Source organism: Anser cygnoides, chromosome 18 (assembly GCF_040182565.1).
Source record: "Anser cygnoides isolate HZ-2024a breed goose chromosome 18, Taihu_goose_T2T_genome, whole genome shotgun sequence".
In the NCBI taxonomy this organism is placed as follows: Eukaryota; Metazoa; Chordata; class Aves; order Anseriformes; family Anatidae; genus Anser; species Anser cygnoides.
In genome coordinates, this window is record NC_089890.1 from 4073798 (window position 1) to 4100470 (window position 26673).

The 26673-nt window shown below is 40.2% G+C and overlaps 1 long non-coding RNA gene across 5 annotated transcripts; it reads left to right on the forward strand.

The window, feature by feature from the left end:
* The first annotated feature begins 41 nt into the window (after positions 1 to 41).
* Positions 42 to 26648, forward strand: LOC106041080 (uncharacterized). 5 transcript variants are annotated; one of them, XR_010825734.1, is made up of 8 exons: positions 42 to 245; positions 360 to 503; positions 5474 to 5589; positions 7458 to 7562; positions 8252 to 8430; positions 9061 to 10353; positions 20993 to 23295; positions 24756 to 26648. It is a non-coding gene; the product is annotated as an uncharacterized lncRNA (long non-coding RNA). The 5 variants fall into 5 exon arrangements; XR_010825733.1 differs by lacking the exon at positions 24756 to 26648 and having other exon boundaries at positions 20993 to 22942; positions 23183 to 24563; XR_007164980.2 differs by lacking the exon at positions 24756 to 26648 and having other exon boundaries at positions 9061 to 9757; positions 10297 to 10353; positions 20993 to 24563.
* The last annotated feature ends 25 nt before the right edge of the window (positions 26649 to 26673 follow it).

Below are 26673 nucleotides of genomic sequence, written 5' to 3' on the forward strand. Positions count from 1 at the left end.
ATGGCGCCCCCTGGCATCAGGTTGGGGCCCGGCCTGGTTCTCTGAGGAGAAGTGGCGGGAAGGGGTGGAATAGGCAACGCCCTCAGCTGAAGCCATTCCTTTTCCCCCTAATCCATAAAATGAGTGGTTTTGGTGCTTTCAAAAAGCACCATTTTATTTGAAGGGGAGAATTGCGTTATTTTCTCATGTCCTGTTAGAGGTGGGGCAGAATAGGCTGGAATAGTGGGATTGGCTTGTTTCAGCAGGTTAGCCAGCTTTTAGTGCAAGCAAGCAAATGTGAATCCTTAGTTGGAAAAATCACTATTAGTTCAAGATGATGCTAGTAATATCTGTGTTTTTTGTTTTTTAATGTTGTGTAGGTGGCTTTGTGCTGATAAGCTCCAGGTAATCCTGCTTTGATAACCCCAATAAAACACAATGGCTGTCAGGGGATGGAGAAGATACAAGGTCCGTTGTTATTAGCCAGCAGTTTGCAAACATTCGGAGATTAAAGCTGCACTCCGGTAAGATGCACAAGGCAAACAAATTCCCTCGGCTTTGCCCTGCCTGTGTGTAGGCCTGGCTTGAAGGAGGGGGCCTCTGGGAGCCGTAGATGGAGGAAGCTGAGCTCACTGCTGGTGATTGCAAATGTTCTGTCCCTGAATCACGGGTTCATGGGTAAGGCACATTTGTGATAGTTTCAGGCCGAATTCATCTAACCCAAGGGGGTTTTAATTTTCTTTCAGTAATCTTATTCAATGAAATAGCACAGGCTTTTTTTAAAATAAACAGCTCTGTTGCTTGATGCTGCTTAGATGCAAATTAGGAAGAAATAAGCTGAGGCTAATACTGTTACTTTTTTTTCTCTCTAATTTTGTTGCTTGAAATCCAATTATGTATAAAATTCTCAGACTCAAGATTCTCTTTAAATACCTGATATTGCAGGCAGCATATGAAGCCAACAACACTGTTGTTCCTAGTGCAATGAAGTTTTTGTGTTTTTTGTTTTTTTTCACACAAGACTGCTGCTAGCCCTAATATAACTCAAACTGTACAGTAAGCACTAGTCTCAGTCCTAGAGCTTGCCAAAAAAATCCTTCAGTATCAGTTAGACAGTTTTTATCGAGGCTAAAGGCTGAAGGTCATATATGCCTTTCATGATGGCCAGCAGTGCTGCTGTTGTGCACAGAGGAAGTATTCTAAATAGGGCTGATATTTTTCTAGTATTTCCTCAACCTTTTCACCTTTCCATGATAAGTACTAGGAAGAAGCAAAACTGAGCACAGTGTCCAAAGTTACTCCAGATCTCCAGTGTGATTTCTTTATGCATACGTTTTATCTTGCTGTGCTGCTGCTTCTCATACCAATCATCTGATCTAATTCTGTAGGGAAAGACATACCCATCTATTGCATGATCCTTATTTCCATTTACACAGACCTGGAAGGGATTTTTCCGTGCCAGATAGCTATTGTCATTATCAACAGGCACTAATTTTATTTTTCTGCAATAAAATGCAATATTAAAGTCAAAATACATAGTGACTGTTCAGGCAGCACAAAAAAAAAAATCATATAAAGTTTCTGTTACTTTAGGAACACTTATGTCATATGGAAGGAGGTGCCATGAAAATTACCAATTTGTCCAGTTCAGAATTCTTCTCCTGTGTAACCTTTGTAATACGCTGATTTTTCCATGTGTATCATGACTCCAGCAGTCTCTAGGCAGAAAATGGTGAACTGCGAATGACTTTCCGCCCCTTCAGGAATTCTGGCAAGTCTGAGTAATGATCACTTCCATTCTGAAAACAGCTGCAGCAAGGAAAGTATTGGCTTGCTAAAGATTTCCCTGACTAATAATCCCTTTGCATTTCTTTTATGTATGGCAGAGTGGTGTTGTCATTTGTCTAATAAAAAATGTTCTAAAGCTCAATAGGCCAGTGAAGATGTAAAGCAGGGTAGATCTTTGTCTGCATGTGAAACACCTGTATTTAACCTATAGAATTTAAAGATAGTCCTGAAAATTTCATACCAGCTATTAAAATAATAACTTTCAGTGGGAAAGCAGCATAAATCATTGCTGCTTGTGTTGGTCGGCAGCTTTCTAATTTGTTCTAAACCAGGCAGTAATATTTCACTGTTATTGTGAAACTCCACAAATATGTCTTTTTAAAAGTAGAAGACACTCTGTGTATCCAGAGTAGGCCAGACCCCAGTGTGTTTGTCTCCCTAGTTAGCTGTCTGTAAACCAGTTAAACTGTTCAACTGTTTCAGAAGAGTGTGCAGAAATGATAATGCATTATAGACTCAACTTAGGAGTCAGGTGTGTAGCTCCATTTTAAGGCATGCTTTAGGAAGTTTTGTAGCATTTCTTAATCAATATGACACATTTTCGCACGTGGGATAAGAACAATTCTCTCATCAAGAGAAATTGTCAAAGTTCTTTGTTTAGAATTGAACTTTAAAAAATTTGATGCGTAAGGAAATCTCAAATGGCTTATAACAGTAAGGCTTGCTCTTCTGTTGTTCTTTATCAGCTGAGGGCATTGTTGAAGTTAAACTCTTCCATTAAATTCCGCTAAATAAAACTATCAGCGTAATTCACCTGCTTGAGACTAATTCACATTACCCCATGGCTGTTGTACTGGGGTGACCTTTTATGAGCTAAGACATTATGTAATCTCTGGTGGGACCTAGGCCATCTTCATGTGTCTAAGAGTAGCTGTCATGTTATAGACTTAGACATCTCCCATCTCCAAAGCCAGACAACTGAACACACTAAGTTTTGTTTTGTTTTGCTGGTCCATCTCACAATGTTTGTCATTAACTTTAGCATAATATACCTTTAAAAATATTTGTTAATGTCTCATAAAAGTCATTTCCAGGTAGCATTAATTCACTTATTTATGAATTTATTTATTTATTTATTCTTTATCAGTTAGCAAGGCAGTCTCAGTCTATGCATCCACAGAAGTAGCAGGGCCAGTCAACAAGCTTTAAACTCATGCTTCTTTGTTAGAAGGTTTTTGCATTGTAATATTTTGGTTTTGGAATGCATGTGATACTTGTATAACTTGGTCATGAGTCACATTTTGTCGTCTTTAGACAGGCTGAGGTGGTACTCTTCTCCAGGAATAGTCCTGATGGCATCAATAGCTTAAATGTAATGCTGATTGATTAGCTTGGTTATCAGTAGAGGACTCTGATCTTCATTTGTGATTTCAGCTTTCTACTTTTCATTCATGTTGAGTAGAGGAACTTCAGTGCTCTTTTCCTGTGCATTATGTAGCCATTGAAAATTAGAAGCAGCATATATCAAGCCATGTACTAGAAAAGAGCTTGCAAGGTCATCTGATCTGTCATCGTCTTCCAAAGAAGAATCATTGCTGCTCTAATCGCAGAACATGGAAGGTGACACAAGCTCTGCAAGTATCTTCTGCAGCCTGGAGACAGGGGTATCCATCAGAGACAGTTCTGTGAGATGACTGTGATATTTATAGTTATGACTTCTCTGTCTCTTTTGCTCCGGTTTCCTGTCACATAGCCTATGGCAATCACTACTGTCTCAACTATTCCCTTCACGTTTCTTAAGATAAAGGTATCTCTGCTATTCTGAAGCCCTGCCATGAATCCTCTGGCAAGTAGTTACCCACTGACTCAGTGAACTGGAAGTAAGGAGACTGCTTACCAGTATGAGTAGGGGATTTGCAGTCTGGACATTTAACAAGTTGCACTTTGACCTTCAGCTTGGGTGGTCTGACCAATCTGCATGACTCCTGTTTAGTGTGTGGGAGTCATGCAGCGCAGGATTATGCACATGTTTATCCCTGAGACCAAGGGAGTACATTAGTGAAACTGCATACACAGCATTGGCTAATAATGCCACTTCTGCTGGTGATGGAGTCAATGACTCGAAAGGGATTATGTTTGTTGACAGAGAGCACATCTGGCTGCCATACAGCCGTGTGCTCAAGAGGTCTAATTCTGTCCTGATTTACTCCCCATCCGGTCCATGGCTCTAACTCTTCCAGATGTGCCACATGTTGACAAATATAATTCTTTTATCAGTGACTAAATCAGGAATCAGGATAGAACTTAGCCTTCCGTTTGTGCCTGTAAGATTTTAACTTTATCGATACATCTGGGTTTAGGAGGCTGAATGTAAGTGCTTGCTGTATGTCTAAACCTGTAATGTCAGTGCTTCTAGACTGGAATACAAAATTGTTGAAATAGGGCCTTCTTCAAGTCCCTTGTTTTATTTAAAGGAGTGTTTTTCCTCTTTAAAACGTTTAACTTCTAGGTTAGAACAGCTGCACTGTGTATATATTAAAAAGTTTGTGCGTGTATATAAAGAATGATAATAGTAAGAACCTTTTGGCCGCATAAGAACTTTCCTTTTTCCCTGGTGTTGAATTTCATGATTGCTCAGTGCTGCAGCAGGACCAGCACTAGAGTACGGATTTTTTATTTTTTTTTTTTTGTGTGTGTGTGTAGACAATGCTTTTTAGAAGATTTTCTAGTAGCTGTAATTGTTCTTAGGAGCGGTGTTGCTTACTTGGGACTTACTTAGGCATATGATAGAGGGGAGCAACAAAAACTGTACTTAAAAAAAAAAATGTCATTCTCACAGGGTGATTGATGGCTCTTACAGAATCTTTTCCACACCCTTAGATGGTTCAGATATGTACAGGCAGTTCCAGTACTAAATTTCAAATTAAATATATGATCTACCTGTGTCATCATTCATTCTAGTTTTATTTCTTTTGTGATTACTTAAACTGCTTCTTTTTATGGCAGCTCCTCCAAGTTATAAAAGGAAATATACCTAGCATGTATTAAAAGAGGTTCAGTTACGAAGTTGCATATCTTACTTTTTACCCTGCTGTGACTGGTTTCTCTGTGTAAACGCATTGACTTCAGCGTACTCTCAGGAAAGCTTTCGTTGCGTCTCATTTTGTGTATAGGAATTTACAGCTTCCATCCTGCTGCTGTTTGGAAAGGAAGTCAAGTGAAAATCTGATGTAATTCTGGCAGGACAGTGAGAGTACTTTCAATTAGATTTAGAAAAACCAAGTGACTGACTGTTGAATTCAGGGAAAATACATTAAGTGTATTCTACTCGCATATATGTTTTCTATGACAATTCTACTTTTGCACTCTTTTTGGCCCTCTGATGAAGTAGAGGAGTGTAGCTGTCCCTTTTACAGATGAGGAAGGTATTTTTGACCAACTTGTGAATTTAGTTAAATGGGTTTCAGGCTTCCCTGCTCATTGATGTGCTTTTAATCTTTTATATTATATTTTGATATTATTCTTTTTTTATTGCACTTCAGATACCACAGCATGCTCTGTGTATTAACTGTACAGTTAGGTAGCTTGCCTGCTCTCTGTCCATGTCCCTGTCCTGCTGGTCCTCTGTGTGTCTGAGTGTAAATAAAAATAGTTCTTATATTTCTGGTTGTAAGATACTGATGTGTCCACTTTTGTATCCACACAGAATTGAGACGATGGAATCATGAATGTAGAATAAATTTAATGGAGCTCATCTGGTAAGCATGAGACAAAGGAATGAAAATAAAACTTGGAGCTGCATACTTCTGAGTGTAAATTTAGGTAATGACAATGATTAATGTTTTTGATCCTTTTTTCCTATCTGTAAAACAGGCGTGGTTATGTTTATACCTTTCTAACAAAAGCTTTGAATGGCTTAATTAATACTTGGAACATGTCAGCTGCTAATATGGGTGTTGCATCACTAAATCTCTAATTGCAGCTTTCTTTAGACTTTCATAGTGATCCCAAGTTTGATAACTCACCCCCTTTTTTTTTTCTTAAGGAGAATATTCCAGTAAGTCTGCAATGTTTTTCTGTTTGTTTGTTTTTGTAAAATGTCAGCAATTTACAAGTATGTTGTAACTAGTTTCTCCACTGTAATTTCCTTATGCTGAACAGATTCATTCTTCGAATACCATCCTCAGCAAGCTTACAAATAAGTTTAAAATACATTATTTGGTATTCCCGACGAAACACAGTTTACTGGTATCTAAAAAAGGTGATAAGGACACATCAGGAGACTCAGAGCTTGTGCTTTTACTTACTCACTTTGTTCCAAGTAGCACTTTGCTGACCTTTGTTTTTTTTCCCCGTTTTGTTGTGCACATTTCCTACTTTTTAGTCACATAGGGAGGGAAATGACAGCAACACATACTATATCAACTCTGGGCAACCAAGGAGACAACAGACCAAGTTCTGGTCCAGAAGATGCGAGGACATTCACTGGTGGTACTTTGTCTGCTTTTTTTGTTGTTGTTCAGCCACACACAGGCAAAATTTCTGTTGAAAGAAAGTATAGCATAAAGATCTTGAATTGAATGAGAACCTAAGGCCTTCAAAGACCTTTCTCATTGGTTCGAGAAGTTTTAAAGGTATGAGCTATAGGCGAAGGGGCAGGTGGTTGTGCAAAATTATGAAAATAGTGGCTCTAAGCCTCCCTTTCACTACTCTGAGTTCAGTTCAACTCCCTTTGATGTCACTGGAGATGTGTGCGAAGCTGAGTAATGCAGTAGAGAATCCTGTCTACACAAATTCTGCAGCTGTTTAAGACAAAATGATGCTTAATTAAATGCCTGCTGTGGGCTTCCCTGTTAAGTTTATCGGATGTGCAGTAATACAACCCATCTTAACTTAGGTAATCAGAAATCTAATCAAACACATTAACCCACAGAGCCATAAGTCTGGTTGTTATGATGAAAAAATGTTTTCCCACATACTGCGCTAAGGTTTCAGCTACCGCCATTTCAGGTTCTCCCTTTGTTTCTCATACTTAACCAATACTTTCTTCCCTTTCCACTTACCAGACATGCACTTTGTTGTTGTTGTTGTTGTTAACAAATCTGTTCCCTGACATAAGCCATTGTGCACTTTACAAGAACATATCTGCTTGGGGGTTACCTGAAAGTGTGGATTTTTTAGCTTCGAGATTGTCCTTTTTCTTAAGGAGATACGTTTCCTACAGATACCAGTTGTGATAGGCCATATCTATATTTCATCAAGGACAGAAGGGACTAAAGAGGTTGCTTCTCAGCTCTACTCTGACCTTCTTGTTTCCTGCTAATGGTCAACAGTCTCTTGAATCTGAGAATTCCTTTTGGGAATCAAAATCAATCAGACCAATACTTCAAATGCTTGGGTTTTAATGCCTTGGTTCATCTTAATCAAAAATGTAGCCCAACCTAATATTTACTCACTAATATAAATTGTTTAAATATGCTAATGGTTATCTCTGTATTCGTATTATTGTATTCTCCTGAAATAATATAAGCAAACATACCTAATAAAAATTGGTTTGTAAAGAATTTGCTTGACAACACTCATTTGAAAAAATATATCTGTATCACTTGGGCTTGTCTGTTTCCACTGAGGATGAGCTGGCTTTCATGGATGCTGTTTAGGTCTGATTATTTTAACATTTGTCTCTGCAGGCAGCAGTGAACTGTGCTACTTATGTGAGTCAAACCCTCAGCCAATTTCTGGTTGCTGGATACCTTATATTGTTTTTAATAGACAAAAGGACCATCCTACTCAGAGTAAGTGTATTCTCACAGTAATGTATCTTTTGCCTGGGAATAATATGTTTTCAAGTGTCTTGTGTAAAGAAGGTGGCAGGCTGCTTTCAAGTAAGGCAGTCTGTAGGAGCTCATCACGGCAGTGCGCTTCTGGTGGTACGTTTTCTGCACAGATAACTAGAAAGGGAAATTGGCTGCGCGCACTGCAGTGTGGATCTTGGCTTCTTTACTTAGAGCAGAGATAAGTCTCCCAGCCTCTGCCCATGCCCAAAGAAGCTGACAAACCTGATGAATGGAAAAGCGTCGTATCTCAGCGTCATGAAAAGCACAGAGGTGAACTCGGCAAATGTTACATTCTGAATGCGCTTGAATTATCAGCTGTAGCCTAACAGCAGCTGAGCAAATGGCTTGCCCTTGAGAATACAGCCTTCTGAATCAAAGCCAGGGATGTGGCTGTGGATCTGTCAGTCAGACAGGTTATCTTGCCTTAGAAAATGATGTCAGCAGCAGGGTGTATTTGTGATACTTTGGGTTTGCATCTGTTTTCTTAAGGAGGAAAACCGTAAATCTTCTAAGTATTACAACTTTGAGGTTCTTGCCCTGTTCCCTTTAAAGAATTGAAGAGCTGCGTTTCTCCTCAAAGTAACTCTATGCTCCAGAAGAGCAATGTTGCTGAGCGTCTGTGTTTTTGACGGCATTTGTCTTCTCAGGAGCAGCTCTGCAAACTGCTGTGCTGAGGCAGTAGTTGGGTGAGCACGTATTAGTGAGAGAAGAACCTGGAGCTGCAAATGCATCCCCTTGGCTTGCTCCACAGGGTACTCAAACAGGAGGAAGCAAGAGGGGAGAGAAGCTTGTGATGAGGAGACAGTTATATGCTTGATGGTTAGAGGTACGCCTTTACCTCTGTAACTCAAGATCTTGAGGTTAAACACATCTCTATGCAGTGGTGTACATCATATGCATGACTTCTCTGCAGATAGAGTAGGGGAAAGAAACAAAACGTTAAATCCCAGAGGTTGCTGTATGTTTGGGGCTGTAACCTCGTGTAACTTTAGAAATTTTTCAACCTGAAAATTGAGAGAAGTAGCTGATTTAGTGCTACCCTTAAGGGTAAGAAATTAATAGGTGAGATAGAGGCCTTCACACCTGTTATTCCAGTGTCTGTGTGCAGTAGATATGAGCAAAGTAGCACAGAGCCTTTAAGGAAGACCTGAAAGAAGCGGCCTTATGTGAGTTTTGCCAAGACTGCAAAAGGGAGGAAAGATTTCAGGCAGTGGGCACTCAGCCCCACAGCTCGCAGCTTTGTTACTTCAGGAGAATTGTGTCAATGAAAAAAGAGTATTGCATTTCTTATCCAGGTGATCGGTATGCTGCATAGCATCTCTTGCCTGCCTCTTTCTATACATAAGTTTTATTTTTCTGAACACAAGTGATCTTTAAAAATATTTAGGGTAGTGTTGGTATTCCTCTTATTGCCTTCTCATCCCTTTTCCTGTCTTGTTTGGTGTATCCTGCTAAGCTCTTCCTCTTCACATCTCACTGAAGTGTGTGCGGCGCTGCCCCTCGTTTGGCTTCCTTCGCACAGGCCTGCTGATGGCGTAAGGTATTATTGCAAGCATGGAGACAAGAGAATAAAACTGGGAGCCGGAGTTCTGCTTCATTCTACTGGCTGTGCCACCCACTGACAGACGGACTTGGTGCAATCCCTTCACTCGAAATGCTGAAGCACAGAGGGGTAACTTCTTAAGTGGCTTCACTTCTCTCTGCCTCGATGTTGCAGTCTTCTTAAGGGGAGATGATTACTTCCTAGCTCTTCAGCCTTGTTCAAACAAACTGTTGAAGACCAGAGGTCAGCTCACTCAGACTGATCAAAACTCACAGGTGGGAGAGGTCAAGTTGTTCTCCAAGAGAGAAAGAGATTTTTGCTTTTTTGACCTTGATTTCAGCTGTATTTGGCAAGAGAAGCTAACTGATAACACAGGTGCCCCAGAGCATGCCTCTCAAAATGCGATCTCTGTCTCAGTGAGACCATCTTCATTTAGTAAATGAAAACCTACCATTCACAACCCGGGGCATGGGAGATGGCCTCTGCTGTTAATGATTTTGCTGATTAAAATATCTTGTATTTAATTGCAATGTGTACTACTGGTATGTTCCAAGCAAACAGTGTGTCATCAGAGAAATCGGGGAAAGTGAGTTGTTTGCTCTGCAAAGAGGTCAGGCATTTTTCTTCATTTCTCACTGCGATCTATTTTGTGTGTTCTATATTCATGCACATTAATCTATGTGGACAGTCTTTAATTATAGGCAAATGGTACTTACCACTTCACAAATCAATGCATCTGCTAAAATATGTGCTTGCATACAAGGAAAAAACTCCATGAGCAAAAATGAAAAGCTTTTCTTGCACTGGAAGGCATCTTCATGACCTGGTGAAATCTTGCCTGATCTTTCAAGCAAGTAGCCTTCAAAGGAAAGAAAAATTATTTTCTTAACTCTGTAAAACACAGAACTGATTTATAGCAAAATACTCTTTTGATCAGAATAAACAAGGAGCAAGCATATCAGTGAAGTGTCTCCCAGCAGGCAGCTTTCAGTATGTATGTTCAGCGGATGCAGTGAGCTATATTGCACTTGGGCCAAATTTCTTTGACAGTGAATGTATGTCTGTGTCTGTATGGGGGATTAAGGAGAGGCTTGCAAATTCGGTATCATGACTCTTAAATCCATGGCCGTGTTTTCGGCTGCCCTGCAGATGCTGACTCAAGTCACCTAAAACAGTGTTCGTCTGGTGCAGTTCTCTGAGCTGCAGGTAAAGCTTGCTGTTACAGGGTGTATGGGATGTTGAAGTTGTATGTGCATGCGTTCTGTATGTTTTAAATAGAAAATTGCATCCTAATCACCCTGAAGGAATTCATTTGTTTAGGCTGAAACAATGCCAGCAAGGAATGCATAGATGTTAATTAGCATACAGCCTGTTATTTACTGGTACGAAGGTGTGGGGGGTGTGGCTGCAGGGGTGGGTTATTTATGATGTTATGGACACCTGGTTCTCCTGCCTTGGAAATCCTTTCCCATGGCCTGATAACTATTTTAAAATTCAGAGATGACTTTGGATGTTTGAGGTGTTTACTTTAGGTAAATGTTTCCTCTATAAATTGAAGGGGTGTGAGCCTGAACAAGTGAAATTCTCATTCTGAAGGCATAAATGCTTTTCAATCTCCTAGCTTTGCCACTGTGCTGTTTATAGGATGCTCTGCAACATGAAGGTAAATACAATGCTAGTTTTAATTTGTATTAATGTATATAAGTTCTACTTTTTTTTTTTTGCTTAAAAACTGGTGTAGTTCAAAATGAAAGATTTGCAAAGAAGTGTAAGGAAAAATCTTATCAGGATATTTTTAAAACATGAATTCTGAATTAATTCAGCTCGTTTATTGTTGTTTCATAAAGATGGGGGAAAGAGGTTGGAAGCAAATAAAATCTGTTTTAGCTTGTAATTTGTTATTCCTCTTTCAATAATATCCAGTGGAAAACTATCTTTGTCACATTTGTCACTATTAGTTTCTTAAAAGCAAAACCACTAAATTCAAAGCTAGTTGGTGTCACAGGTTTAAGCTCCACGTAGCATATGCATGTTTTGTACTTAAAATTAGTAGTCCAATTTGCTGTTCCTTTTCCCTTTGGACACTAACATGTACTTAAAGAAATGACACACAAGATCTTCCCTTACCAGGTCAATGGTGTTATATCCCTGTATTGTGTCTCCCCTCGCACTGTAGAACTGCGTATATACAACAGTAAAGGATTTTGTCTGTATTCTGTTGATACCTAATAGGATGACTGTATTATCTTCATTGTTTATGATTGTACAGTGTTCTATAACACTGTCCTATAACAGCTTCTCCAAAATAATTCAAAGTTTCATAGTATAATGTGACATTGCCTAGGCTAACAAGGGACACAGTGTATGGTCACAAATGTATGACCTCCTTACAAAAATCAGTTTGTCTAACTGTCTGCGTTTTTCAGGAGCAGCAGTTGTTAGAGAGCAGAGATTGACATTTGTATGTGAGGCTTTCTCCCTTCCAGGGCACTCAGGGCAGTTGTAAAAAGTTAAACTATGTGATAAAATACGTATTTAGGAGTGTGTGTGTATATACATGAAGGTATATGAACAAATCAAGGCATGGAAGTGCTGAGGTTCTTGGACCAAGACGTGAAGAAGGCATTAACTATTCTCTGTTGCTTTGGTGGCTGTACCATCCTCCCTCTTTACACTGCCCACGTATTACACCTAGTCAGGGTATCAGATGTAGCTCTACAGCTTCTTCCCTACTCACAGTGTCTGAATCTTGCCTTGAGGCTTCACTCATCAGTTCTCTTCCTTCAGAGTTGAAGCTGCCAAAGCGGCTTACCTGGCAAATTAGATAGCTATAAATGCTGCCATCAAAAAGATCGTAAATAAGCAATTAGAGTAACTTGCAGTGCAGTGATGTTCTGCTACGCTGACAGTTTGTGACAATCTGATGCATTACAAATGCACATTTTAGAAGTGTGCTTAAGTCTAGCACAGAAATACATAGGAACAGCTCAGCTCAAACCTTGCAAGTGAGTGCAGGTGGATTGCAGCAGCAATGTGTTAGAAGACTAGTGATATGATTTCTAAGGTGAGCAGCAAGAAGACTTATAGACTTACTGTGTGCAAAGAATTTACTAAGTGAGCCAAAGCTAGAGAGGTGATTTAATTGTATTCCCTGTAGGAAACGCTAGCTAACCCCACTACTTGGATCCTAGACACAGATTGACACCGCTAACTGCAACCATCAGAGATTTCAGGAATCTTTGTCAGGTGTAAATGAGAGACTCGAGCATTTCTCTTTAAGTCAGTTGTTCAAATCATTTGATAATTAGATGCCCAACTCAGGGGAGTTCTTGAGTCAGACCTTTAAAAACATGAAACCCTAATGTGGGCTGCCTTATCAGACAGTTTAAGGAACCAAAACTGCAGGACTTGTTGCTAAATCGAGCTTTGTCTATGTGCCAAAGCTCCTCTTGTTGCTGTAGAATGCCATAGAGAGATTGGGATCTCTGGTCAAGCAGTTGTTTACAGCCATTTGTTCCTGCTACTTTCTGTTTTAGCTCACTAGCAGGAGTTCATGATTCATATTAATGTGAAATACATGCTTGCTAATAGAAGTCATCGAACTTGTACCAGACCTAGGGTCAATACTGTGACCGCTGTCACCAAAACTAGGAGAGGAAATGCTGCTAATGTGAATAATCCTATAATGAATAGTCTTTTTAACAGCCTCTGGTTTTGTATCTCATCCAAAAGGCCAGCATGTTTTCTAATAAATTAAAGGACTACCTAGCTCTTGCGAAGGTGTTATCACAGAAGCTTGTAAATTGCAATATCTGACATTAAGCAGGCTTCCTTAAAAATTCTAGGTTAGTAACCTTTGCTTTTGATTCACCTGGCCCTTATCTGACTGCAGCAGAGCATCCTCTCCTGCTGCACCACTCATCGGTAACACAGTGGTTGTGATCTTTGTTGTTGAAAGATCTGTAGAATTAAGAGCAAGCACCTTTATAGTTTAAAAGGAAATAACATGTTTCCTAGCTGGAAGCTAACATGCGTTCACACTGTCTGTGAGTCAAGCACAGGGGAAAAAGTAATGCATGTTGAATACTGTGTTACATCTCTGCCTTCTCTTAAAGCATTGCAAAAGTAGAAATTTAGGCTGAAGACAGCATCATGTGCATTAGTGCGAATTTACTAGATAATACTGTTTGTATTTGATGAATTTGCTTTTTAGCTTGCTTACAAAAAATAGTGTACACTGATTATTCTGAAAATAATCCTAAAATGACAATTAATTTGCTACAGGTAGTGCTTAGGCAATTACTGTCTCATTATGGTAATCTGCATCTAAAAGATACTAAAAATGTCTTGAATGAGTCCCATAATTATAAAAATAATAGTAATAATAGTAGATTACAAACACTTTCTGAATTTTGTTCCTGACTGGGGAACAGAAGCGAATTGGAGGCTTGAGTCTGGAGTTTAGCTGTTCTTTGTCACTGGCTGGGATTGGTGTGACCTCCTCAGGAAGCCTGTAGGGAGGACTAAAAAAGATGATCGATGGCAGGAAGGGACTTGAGTGAGACTGGCAGTTTAAATTGAGCTTCAGGTGTATTTGTGTCTACCTTTGACCCATCGTTTTGCTTCATTAGTGCCCACTTGACCTCATCTCCCCACCCTCCCCGACCCCATTATGGAGTTTCTCTGCCAGGTTTGGATCTGGAACCAATGACAAATATCACTGCATCATCTTCAGACAGAGAGAGAAAATCTTCACTAGATTTCAGGAAGAACTGAAAAACAACTTTACAAACCAATTCATACAGGAATTGTTCCTCAACAGTGCAAGTCCCGCTCTGAATTTAAGTCGAACTTAATAAACCTTACAGCATGCAGCCAGAACGTTGTGTACAGCAAAACACTCAATGTAGCTTCAAAAAACAGTTGAACAAGCTTATCAAGAAAAAGTAGTCAAGAATAATTGAATACAAGGAATCATTGTTAGTTCAGGAAGCCCCTTGAGCTGCAGCTCCACGGAGGCTGGCAAGTTGCTGCAGATGAGCAGTGAGGTTTCCCCTCTTCCTATGTTTCCCAGGCTGTCTGTGTCAGGGTACCAGGCTAGTCATACACGTTCTCATACAGGTTGATATAAAACCTCTACTGAAAATATTGGCTGATTTGTATTGCCCAGCTCTACCTCAGCCTTGCAAATTTTTTTCCCTTGTTGTTTTTTTTTGTTTTTGTTTTTAAGAATGCGCTGGTATGTTTTATGAGTTGGATCATTTCTTCTCAGGATGGATGTTTTTGTCAAGTTCTTCAAGATCTGAAAAAGGAAATCAAAGAAAACTTCAGATCTGCCTGTCTGCCCCAGAAGGGCTATTGTTCTGTTAGTTAGGAATGAGACTAATTGAAATCTATGTCAACTTAATTCTTAATGAGATGCCCTCTGTGACTGATTATTTTTAATAGTTGCTTTATGATCCTCTGGGAAAAATTTAATTTCTTAACTACATTTATAGCAAAAGGCTTCCATGTGGGTACCAAGAATTTGTAGGATTTAAGTCCTAGATCTAAAGCTTAATTTTTCCTAAGGTAAAGTAATTTTATTATGATGATCTCATAGTTAATCCTAGTGGCTGTTTCCTGAACCCACATCAGTGCTTTTTTAAAATTCTGAGGTGGCTTTTGCTCAACACTAATCATTATAGAGCTCCTCTCCTTTTTGTTAGTGCCAAACAAAATCTAGCTGTAAGCTATAGGGACTCAACAAATCATCAGTGCCTGGGCAGAGAGGCAATTGGTTTTTATCTTCTGCTCTCAATTTCTTAATGTCTGAACAAGCTGTGGCAAGATAACTTGCCATGGGAGTTTTCATCTGAATTTACCCGAGGCTCTGGTTGAAGCAGACCCGAAGTACTGGGAACCAGGTGTACCTCCAGAGGAGCAGTAACTCATACACGGTGCCTTGGTTCAGCAGACTGCCCAAGTCAAGCAGTGCCACTAGAAAACAATTTTCCCGGCACCCACCAGATTATGCACGTACTTCAGATCAAAATGGCATCAGAGGCTGCCATGGCAGTCATCACATGAGATCAGATTGGATGTGGAGCAATATCCAACTTTTTTTTCCACTCAATTAAGAAAGATTATGGCTCAGGTTTGGATATTTTCCAGATTCCTTGAACTCTACGTTACTTTGTCAGGAGTTTCATTGATCTGAAGGTAAAGAGATTACTCAGGTTCAATCCCTACAAACTGTTCTGTCACCCAAACAGCACATTCCTGCAGGAAGTTCAGGGGGGCCTCTCTGGGCTGGTTTACATGACACACAAGAAATGCATAAATCTGCCTAGGTAGGTTTAATGGATCATGATTCTTGCATGTTAGAAGTAAAATCTGAATAATGGTTAACACAAATAATCCTTGCATATAGTCAGGTTGGTTGTCAGCGTGCTAGAAAACCAGTCCACAGCCTCCTCCTGCCTACCACGGCAGTATGGTAGCGATTGACGGATTGCTTGATTGGCAAATGTGCAAGGATTGGGATAAACTTCCAATGGGAACTTTGCAATATGGAGAAAACTCATGCTTATCTTTTTCATGCAAGTTAGCCAAGAATATTTGCATCCACATCAAATGTCTGCACTCAAGACACAAGACTAAAGTAGAATACTTTTCATTATCCTTGTCCCCTTTTCTCTGAGAACAGGGACAAAACATCTCAAAGGCACTTAGAGAATTCTTCCCTTAAATAAAGAAAAGATCTGGGGGGGGGGGAGGAACAGGTTAGTAAATGTATTAACAGAGCAAGAAGTACCTCAGCGCCGCTGTGGAAAGAGAGAGCTGCTGAAGCGTATGTGACATTAACAGGTTGAAGAGTTTGAATAACGTGTTCCTCTACTAAGGCAAAACTAATCTGGAGGTCAAGCCTTCATGGACTTGGTAGCAGTCCTCCATGGAAGGCTGTAACTAAACTCTAATAACGTTTTCCTTCTAACTCATGTGTGGATTAGATGGAAGGTTATAGAGTTTTGAAGCCTTCTGATGACTCAGCTGAAGTGGGAATAGATGGCTCACTGCTGTGTGGGGGTAGATCTTGATCTAGATTCCACTTCACCTCAACAGAAAACTCATGTTCTCAATAAAGAACTGTCTGTATGAAACTATTCTTTGCACACTCCTTTCTTTGTGCAGATAGGTCTTTTTTTCTTTTTTTTTTGTACTTGTTTTTCCTAATTAGTCATCTCTGAGGGTTTAAAAAATGTACATTTTTTGCAACACATGAGGGGTTGGCTGTTCAGTAACTGCTTCCTATCTGTAAGTTGTCCTGACAGCATCTATCGATCCACAGTGCTTGGACATCTGACGTTTCTGTTCCCGATTAACTTGATTTAAATGACTGAAGGGTGACTTCGCCATCCTGTAAGGAAAAAGCCTGACGTGAGTTATATCTGGTAGTGTGCCGACAGCCCATACAGTCCTTGTACTACAGATTTCAGGAAAAAAGAGAAAAAGATTTTTTTTCCTGCAATCCATAGATATCCAGGACTATGAGATCTATGTGGAGTTCCATGCACACAATGTGTGTTTTGGAAGCTTATTTATTTCCCTTTCAGTGTTGGAGTTTAACTATAGTTGACTCTGCGTGTTGCTTTGAGATTTTAAGTGGCAACAGGTTCAATGTGGTTGATGTTGCACGTGCAGATTGTATTCATATAACAAACACTGTGTCAACGTTTATTTCTTCCTACGTGATGTATGAGCTCTTTTTTGACAGGCATGTTCTACAAATTAGAGCAAGTGAAGCACTATCTAGGGGTTGAATATTATTTGAGGTATTTTTGCAGCCCATCCTTTTCATTATTAAGTGAAAAGGTATTGAAGGGCTGTGTTGCCCTTTTTGGAGTGGGAGTTAATCAAATTTCCTGTGTGTGTATTCTGGCAGGAGAGCAATTTAAATGCTGAAGGTTTAGGCAAGTGTAATTTCAACTGGTTCTTGATTTGTTGGCCTCGTAAAAGCAGGTGGGGAACTGGAGCTTGGCTTGGTTGAGTTGTGTGTACACATACACGCTGCCTTTTGCTTTCTGATGCAGCATTAGCAGCAGCTTCTCTATCATCGTATTGCTGTCTGTAAGCACCTGATAAGGAGCAGGAAGCACTAGAAGATAAGGAGATGGAAGCTGCCACAGCTTTCAGCCTTGAGCGTTTGAAGGGGCAGCTGAGTCTTACAGAGAAAATTGAGTGCTGCTTTCTTGTAATACCCTTTTGCAGAAGGAGAGCCTTGGGAACATGATGCTTCTCTTGACTCATCAGTGCAGTTCCTTGTACAAAATGCTAAAGGTAAAATATTGAGCCTTATTCTATACCATGCTTAGACCTGTCATGACCCAATTTGTATGCTGAAAACAATACAGCCTTATATAATTTATGCAGAGATGTGGTTGTCTGAGTATTTGGCTTGTTAAAGTACATTTTTTTCAGAACCAGAGAGCACTTGGCCAAGTGGAGGACAACCGGACAGTTTCCCAATAAAGTTCTGCTCTGCACAGCCAGGAATAGCAGGTTTGGGCTGGGAAGCTCCTGTGTATGCTTTGCTGTTACCATTTCTGAACCACCAGGATGAGGGTGCCAGCGTGGCCCATGGTTAAACACGGAGCAGTGCAATGGGGAACACACACTGTCCTCTGCCCTTTATCTTTCAAAACACAGGAAAGTCAATAAGAAATCTGTACTCTCACCCTGGCATGTTACAAGATACTTTAATTCTTTATTTTTCTTTTTAGTTCAGTCTACTACATGATATCCAATTAAACTCAATGGAGGCTGCAAGGCCTGAGTTCAGTGTAACAAAATATTAAGTATCAATGAGGCCTATGAACATTTAAAAAAAATCTGATGTTGTTATTTGTAAGCTTGTCACACACACGCGCACACACACACAAAGGTAGGTCAGCAGCTGTTGGTTATATAGCCTGTTCTTTTTACTACAGGCAATTGCTGTTGGTCTGTCAATAGAGGTGTCACTTGGCAGAGGCATGGGAACCTGTGCTAGTTCAGGGTCACTGTGCCTGACACCGGCCGTTGAACAGCTTGCAGTACCATATAACACCGATACAAGGATAGCAAACGTTCTTAGTTCTTCCCAGCTTCCTCCACATTGTCTCCAAACCACATCTTAGAGGACTAAGTAGAAGAGTGGGCAGTTAGCCTGGGCCAAGAGCTGCCAGTGTAAGACAGCTTTGCAAATGGCCAAAAAAAAATTTTTTTTTTTTAAGTCAGGCTTCTGGAACTGTGCTGGAGCTCTGATGGGTGTGTACAGACAGCAATAACGTCAGGCTAATACCCCTGGGATAGTCCCTGAGCTGAATACACTTCCATCTGTATGTCAGACTTCCTCTCACAAAGAGACCGTGTATCTGAGGTTCTGCTGCAATTTGTCCAAGTGAGAACAAATGTCCATTTTCTGTTTTTAAATTAAACAAATGAAGCATCAGGGAATACGGCTATGCTGTTTGTGTCTAGAAGCTGAGATAGTACGGCACAGATTCTGCCCCTTTAAAAATATGGTAATGTGTTAATTGGAGTATATGTTGATGAGAACTGCATGGGAAGTAGCTAACTGCCTTGGAGGAGACTTCATTGCCTATTTTGAAACTCTGTAAATGCTTCTATTGCATGATGAGGGGTGGAAAAACAAAGACCAAATATACATGAGTACTGATAAAGAGGTGCTGTGAATCATCTTTGCAGAGCAATGAGAATGGCACACCTGCTTTTAAAAATAATATGATTATATCGTTTTGCTTCATGGTTCTGCTTATTGTCCCTGAGTTTACTTGGGGAACAAAAGGAAACACTAATATGACAGATAAATCATTGTCTGCCAAATGGTATAGAGAGCAGTAAAGAAAAGAAGTCATCACTTTTGTCTCCAAAGCCAACAGCACTCTGGCAAATTCAAGGTCACCCATGGGTGCTGGGTAGAAGACGAATGACTCGGTGGTGGTTGAGAGAGGGTGTTTGCTGCAGTGCCCGAGTTCACACCATGCAGTCAGAGTCATCTGTCTTCTGGAGGCCTCCTGAACAACCACAGTGAGGCCAAGGTCGCTGAAAACTGCTTGGATAATAGATGTTTTCTCCATCGTAAAGGGCAGGGAATTGCTGAATAGGACAATTAATGGGCACTACTTGGGAGTGGGAAGGTGAGAGGAAAGGGTCAGGTGAGCTTTTCTCAGCAGAAAGTTTAGTGATTTCTTTTCATAGAAAATGCTGAATGGAAAAGGCACAAAAGGGGGGGGGGGGAGCGGCAAAAACACCTTTCAGAGTAAATTGGCTACGTCAGACTAGGTGCAAACCTCCTGTTGTGTTGTCCGTGTGTGCCCTATTGACATGCTACATTTTCTTAGCTAGCCAGACTTGGAAACCCACTGAAGCTGACACATGCTCTGATTTATATGATACATTCTGAAAACCAAGCCAACACCTTCAGAACAAATACAACTAGCATAGCTCCTACACGATGGGAAACAAACAGTGAGGGGTAGTTTCTGTGAGTACTTGTAATTATTGCTATCTTTAACTTTTAATTTATTCAATTTTTTTAATGTATCATCTTGAACATCTGCTATAAAGATATTTGGGATTTCCAAATGAGAACAGAAACCAATGAGATCAAAGGATGAAAATCTCATTAAAAAAGAATGTTCACTTCTGCACTGTCATACAAAGTTTCGTTTCTAAGAATTACTAATACACTCAAATGAAACTGAGAATCCCAAATTTCCTTAACGCTCTGGAAAATATTATGGTTACTGTTTTGCCTAACCCTCATTTCTCAGTCCCAATAGGTTCATGCAATGGAGTCAGTGTGGAAGAGAGACTGCAAAATACATTCCTGCTCTCCTAACATTGATTTAGTGGCCATTTCCCTTAAAAAGTGGAGTTAAAAAAACGGGCATACTTTTATGCCAGGGAAAATTCTTTGTGGCTTAGCTGATGCAGAATTAACTGTGCTAGCATAGTTATCCCTCTTTCACTCCTTAATCTAAAATTAAAGTGACTTTTATTTTGCAGAGATAGGTCTGGAGCTGCGCTGGGCAACTGAACTGCACTGAAAGGGGTATTGTGAAATAGTTCCTTTGTAGTAGCTATGGAGCTCTTTCCCCTAGGTATAGAAAGGCCCTCGTACATTCAGTATCCCAACAGCTCTTTAAATAAATCAATGTATTTCTTTCTTGAAATCCTACAAAACTGAATTTGAAAATCCAGCTGGGTTATGTATGTAACAAATACCCTCCACCTTTAAGGAACTTGCATTGAATTAGGAAAAAGACGTAGAAAAAAAAACTCAGAGTGGGGAAAATGCTAAACTGAACTGTAAACAAAATAAAAAGCCAAAGCTGTAGTGAAGAATACAACTGAGAAATATTTTCCTATTAGATACCAGAAACTATTCTTAAAGCTCTACAAACTCCTTTGCCTTGTTTCCTTTCCAGTGCATACAGGCTGATTTCTAACGAAATATGATCCCAGTAAATCCTGGGTTTATGGTGAGTTGCACTGACCCCATGAATCTTGTTTTTAAGGGTATTCTGCTAAGCCTTCTGGAAGATATTTGTTGTCTTTCATTGCTGCCTTCAAAAATAACTTTTCAATTTATAGAGACTGCAGTACATCTGACCACTTTTAAGCATGTGCTTCAGTTCGTGCGCTCAACAGAGCCTTCAAGCACATGCTCAGTCCCTTTGATATCAGGAAGACTTTAAGAAGGGGTTAACAGTAAGCACATGCTTACGGGCTCTGGTAGATGCTCACAGATGACTGTCACAGTTTTGGGCATCATCTCTGTTGTTTGTACCTCTTCTAGGCCAGAACCTTCTGCTGAACCACAGCAGCGGACGGAGAACCCATGCAGCGCCGAGTCCTGAAGCCCTGTGCACGTCTCTGCCTGCCTCCTGTCTGCTCCCTGCACAAGACCCTGCGATTAGACTCCGTGCCTGTGTTGTCGGGTTTGCTGGTTTCAGGGAAGCTTACTGTACACAAAGAGGAGCTATTTGTTTAAATGGGTCTGTAGGGAAAGATGACTGCAATAATTGCAGGCTGTTAAATATGCACGCTTGAAAGTTAATTCATGTACTGCATTCAAAGCCAAATATCCAGGACAGATGACTGTTTTTAAAAATAGCCTGGTTATTACAAAACAAACAAGGGAATATAGATGAAACAGCAAAAGCCCACCTGATTCCAGTACTATAAAAATGTCAGTGATATACAGTAGGGGCCTTCATGCCTATTTAACTATTGCTTTTCTTCCAGAAGGTGTCAGAAACAAGCCTGTGCGCCGTCAGGCTTACGCACTGGTAGTGTGCTGGCACTAGGACAGGGGGAAGGTGGTGGTGGTCCAGATCAGCTCCTTATGCCTGAACTCAGCTTTTTTTTTTTTGTCCTTCTGGATGTGAAACTTTTGTGTCTGAGTGTGATTAAACAGAATACAGCCACGTCAATCATGCTCATGTCCAGGACAGTTGTTCCAGTAGTAATTCCTCAAGGCTTGCGATCAGAAAGCGGAGAGCTGTGTGTACAGAACAACATATAGCACAGCAGGAGGAAAGAACAACTATCTTGCAAATGTATACATACGTGTCTATATGCAGGACATAGCTGTGAAACGCTGACCTTTTCATTCCCCCTAGAAAGTACTGGCAGTACTAGCTTCTTCATTTCCTTTTCTGCTGTTTGCTGTATGAGCTGCAGCAGTGTGGCCTGGCTGCTGCTTTGTAGTTTGTGCTCCCAGAGCCAAATATTGGTCCCAGTGAAACCAAGGGAGTTCTGCCCTGCAAGGGAGGGGGAACCTCTGTAAGGAAGATTACAACTTGGCCTTGATAGTATCCAGTAGATGTAGCCAGCAACATAAATCTAATGGCAGAGCTCTGTATTTCCTTCTAAGCGCAGCTCTCTTGAGGGTTAGTTGGTGGGATGTGCATTTGTTTTGATGTTTGCTAGATGATATTATCATGACAGAGGGTTGTTTTAAAACCAGATACTGCATTTACACAGGTCTTATGGACAGCACTTATAAAGATAATATACCCTCTGCAACCAGCTGAAATTGGATGCAGAGCCAGGGAAATGACCTGGCTGGCTGTTCAGTGAGCAGAATATTTCCCTGTGAGCACTGGTTGTAGTCAACATTGCTTTCCTGTTGATAGGAGTATGTGTGAGGTATGTGCTTTCTGCAGCAAGAGTGTTTGGTCTTCAGCTTTCCGATTAACTGTGGAGCTTGTCTGTGTCCCCATCGTGTGTCACCCCCCAGACTCCCTCCCCCTCCCCCCAGTCTTCTCAACAGTAGGATTCGTTCCCTTTGTTCCAGACCAGTTCCTGACCAGTTCCAGTCTAACAGAGGTGTCAGAAACAGTCATTTATTTTACTGTGGATGAATAAATTAAATAAATGGTTTGCCATTGTTTCCTTATGGAAATTATATTGTCTTCAAGGCCTGACCCTAAGAAATAATAAGCTTCTGCATTTGATATGAGTAGGCATATGTCACTCTTCATATTGAGTTCTTAACGTGTTTTCTAAGACAAAATGTAAGCGGATCATGGAAGCAGGTACACCACTGATGCTTGTGGCCTTCTGGGTCTCATCTGTCCATCTGAGGCCCCATGTGTGCCTTCTTCCTTTGTCTCTTTGATGAGCAGTAACACAGCAGAGTACAGTATGTAATTGCTTGTTTCATCTCAGTTGAAGAGCAGAAGAGAATCTTGCAGAAAGTCTTCAAGAGATGAATGAAGGTTACAGAGAGAAGGTTTGACAGGTATCCTTAATGATACTTTTTGGCTTAAAAATATATAGGTGAATGTTTTAAATGTGTGCAACACATTGTCATCTGACTGTACAAACTTCTGTTCAACAAAACTGCGGACGTGACCCTCTGGAACTATATTAATGTTCATCTGGCAAAGTTCTGGAATTTCATAATCATATAGTTGTCACCAAGATCTTTTTCTTTCCCTTCTCTCTATTTTTATATTAATGGCATCTGTAGTCTGTGAAGGTTTTGCTATACTTTGCTGCTGCATAATGAAAAACGATGAAAGTCAGCAAGCCCGTACTGAAAGAAAGTTTAAGCCATGTGGAGACTTCTGTCCTCCTGCTTGGAGAAGAAAGGTATATGCAGGAGTGAGCAGTGAGTCCTGTATTTGGGTGCAGGTTGCAGCATTTTTTTTTCGTGGGTTTGAAAGTTGCAGGTGTGGGGAGGGAAGAAAGTAAACTGCAGCACTGACACTTGGAGGCTGCAGTTAGGAAATGTCTTATCCTCTTGCAAAAAATTTACAGTTTTCCAAGTCATTGGCATAACCATGGAAAGTCGACAGCATGATGTGTTGTTACACCAGCTCTAGTGTAAACTTTTCATCGTGGAAATGTAATTGACGCTATCATGTTCATGGCGGCTCAGTGTTTTAATGGCAGTGCACTCCAATGAAGAGTGGAATCTCAAGATGGAGAACATGCTCCCAACTCACATCCTGGGGCAGAGAACATACAGCCATGCTCTAAAGAATAAGTTTAATACATTTTATGTATATCATCAATACAGGTTCAGAACAAGATAATGCACAATGGTTAAAGCCACTTGATGTACTCTTCTTGTATTCCTCATTGAAGAGCGTGCAAAAAGATATTAGAGTGACAAGTGAAATACAACATTCTTTGTTCTGTCCTGATTTGTCAAGGGCATGTGGACTGCATTGTTCTGTTGTCGTTTGGAGGGTAGTATTTTCTCTGTGCTTCCTCTGAGGTTACCAGAGTGTGTCATGAAGGAGAAGTACCCAGGTGGCTTTGAGCACATACCTGTCTCTAGCACCCTTCAGCATACTTGCTCAGTAATTCCAGGCTCATAGATAGTAAAAGGATGTTCCTTCTTGAGAGGTTATTGGGAGGAATTAATCAAGAATTTCTTATTGAAATGTCTCTGTTGTAAAACGATAATTCATTAAAATCAAACATGTTTGCAGGAGAGGGCTTGTTCTGAGACTATCCTATCACATCCTGTCTTTTTTAATCATTTTTACAGGAAAGGTTTTGACATTGTTGAAACATCTGCTTTGAACAATTTCTTTTATAAACTCTACTCTTTGAAACATGTAAATGGAAGTCTAAATTGAAAAAGATAAGACAAAATGAATAGTTTCACTGAAAAAAATCAAGCTGAATTTTTCATTCCAAATTAAATGGGGAAAATATTTTTTAAATCACATTCATGTTGGATGGAAGAATGTTTCTCATTCTGTTCTAACAAATAATGAATAATCTAGCTGGAAATAAGTGAACAGAGAGCAAAATGACAGTTAATTTCTGTTCTTTGTAGAGAGAGTGTAACTCCTGGTATCCTTAAGTTAGTGTATGATGTTACAGTTTAACATTCCTGGAGTGTTCTCAGGACCACTGAGTCCCTCCTGGCATTTGCCCTCACTATGTTTCTGTTCATGCATGACCTTTGAAACTGAATTCTGCACACCTCAATCAAAACCCTGTGGGAATTCCAACTTCATAAAGATTGCAGGTTCAGTACTGCGGGCTGCTTGCTGCTACTCCGTAGTAAATCTGTATTTCTTGTCCAATTTCAGATGCAGGTGTTGCACAAAGTGATAGATCAGCATAGCAGGAACCAGCTTCTAGCTTAGCTATGATACTGTGAGAGCAAACAGGGTTAATAAGGAAGACATCTGTAAATTGGCAAAACGTGGTGCAAGAAAACATCACAAATACAGAACCACATCAGTCTTTTCATTATATCTCTCATAATTGTTTCCACACATCTTACTAGTAGGTAGGTAATGTGCCTGAAAATCAGAGCTATTGTAAACTAATATTATCCCAGAAAGGTCTGGTGGAGTTGTACTATTTCATGCTAGCTTCCCAAGAGGGACTTGCACAAAAATGACCATAATACGGAAATGACAATGCTATCCTCGCTGCCTAAATTTGCTCCACCTGCTGCTGGAGCAGATGAAACTGGATGTAATATGAAGAATCTGCTATAAGAAGTTTCCTTGAAACGTCTCTGCAAAAGCAGCTGGAGCTATAGCAACATGCTTCTCATTTAATTGCAAGGATTTGGGGCTGTATTTGCTTTCTGCTTAAATATAATCTACAAGTGAGGGAAGAGAAAATAATTATTTCTGAGGTGTGCTGCTCGGATGCAAACCCCAGCGTTGGTTTATAGCCATTTTGAAAAGCAGCCACAACACAACTGCCTTTCTCCACACAAAAAGATGGGGACTCTGCTGTGCCGGGGAGGCAGCCTGCCTTCTGCCGGCTCAGTGCCTTAGCAGTGCCACTCTCTCCAGACAGTCAGGACAGACTCCCTTTAAAGGAAGGGGGAAGGAAAAAAAAATAATTTTAAAGAGGAAAAACAAACCTTTAATAATTTCTTCAGCAAAGGCAGTTAAAGGTACTTGGAGTCTTGAACAGAAGTTCCTTTTTTTATTTTGTGAGTAGGAAAAAAAAAAAAAGCTTTGCATTAGTGGTCTAAGCATGATATTTCTCATTTTCAAGCCATTTATGTTCAGAGAACTTGATTCTTTTCCAAGCCCACGTTACTTGCAAGATACCTTTCTAATGACTTTTTGCTTCTGTGTTGGACAACAGCATAATAGTCATATTCTTCTTGCCTATCGGATGAAGCCTCCTGTGATCATGTTTGATATCTTCTTATTTGTCATGGATATTTCTGTGTTTTCAAGAAATTGTTTAGACTGAAAGTTAGAAAGAAACAGACTTAAAAGGCTATAAATATGCCAATGATTCTGAATGCAGAGGAGACAAGTGTGCCAAAATCTGAATTTGAAGTGTGACTGAATAAAACTTTACAGGATTATATTATGGACCTTTCTCTTACCAATAATCAAAAAGCTTATAGCCAAGCTTCAACTTCATACAAAGCTTGTAAGTATCCACAACAGTACTGAAGGTGGGTACTAAGGGGTTGCTAATGAAATCACAGCTTTCTTGTGCATCAGATGCAGATACGTGGGTGCAATATCCTAATAGAAACTATGACATGGGGTGAGTTTGTTTTACTGGTTTGATCCGAGCAGATTTCCACTGACCCACTCTTTGGCAAATAGCCCCTCCCTCTCACCTACTGGTTCTTGAATTTTCATGGCCTTCTCTAGCCTTTCAATTTTTTAGCTCAAAAACCTGATGGCAAACACAGCCTGGGACCAAAGTGTCTCTGCTAACCTTCCTTTGGATAATTTCTTGTGAAGGTTTGATGGCATGGCAACGTGCTTTAACTCAGCCCTCTGTATGTGGCTAATGCATGGGTCGTTGCTCCTTTCTCCCTGGGCAGTTTCCTCTGGAGGGGCTTGTACATCAGTAAACCCTAATGTGCAAGGCACTGTCCCTTGTTGCCACAGCAGAGATTGTGTACAGCAAATGAGGGGCATAAAAATGTCAGTCACATAATACTGATCCACGAGTAAAGCTTATTTTGGACCACAGAAGGACCTAAGATTAGGTAATGCCATGTTTTTTGAAACA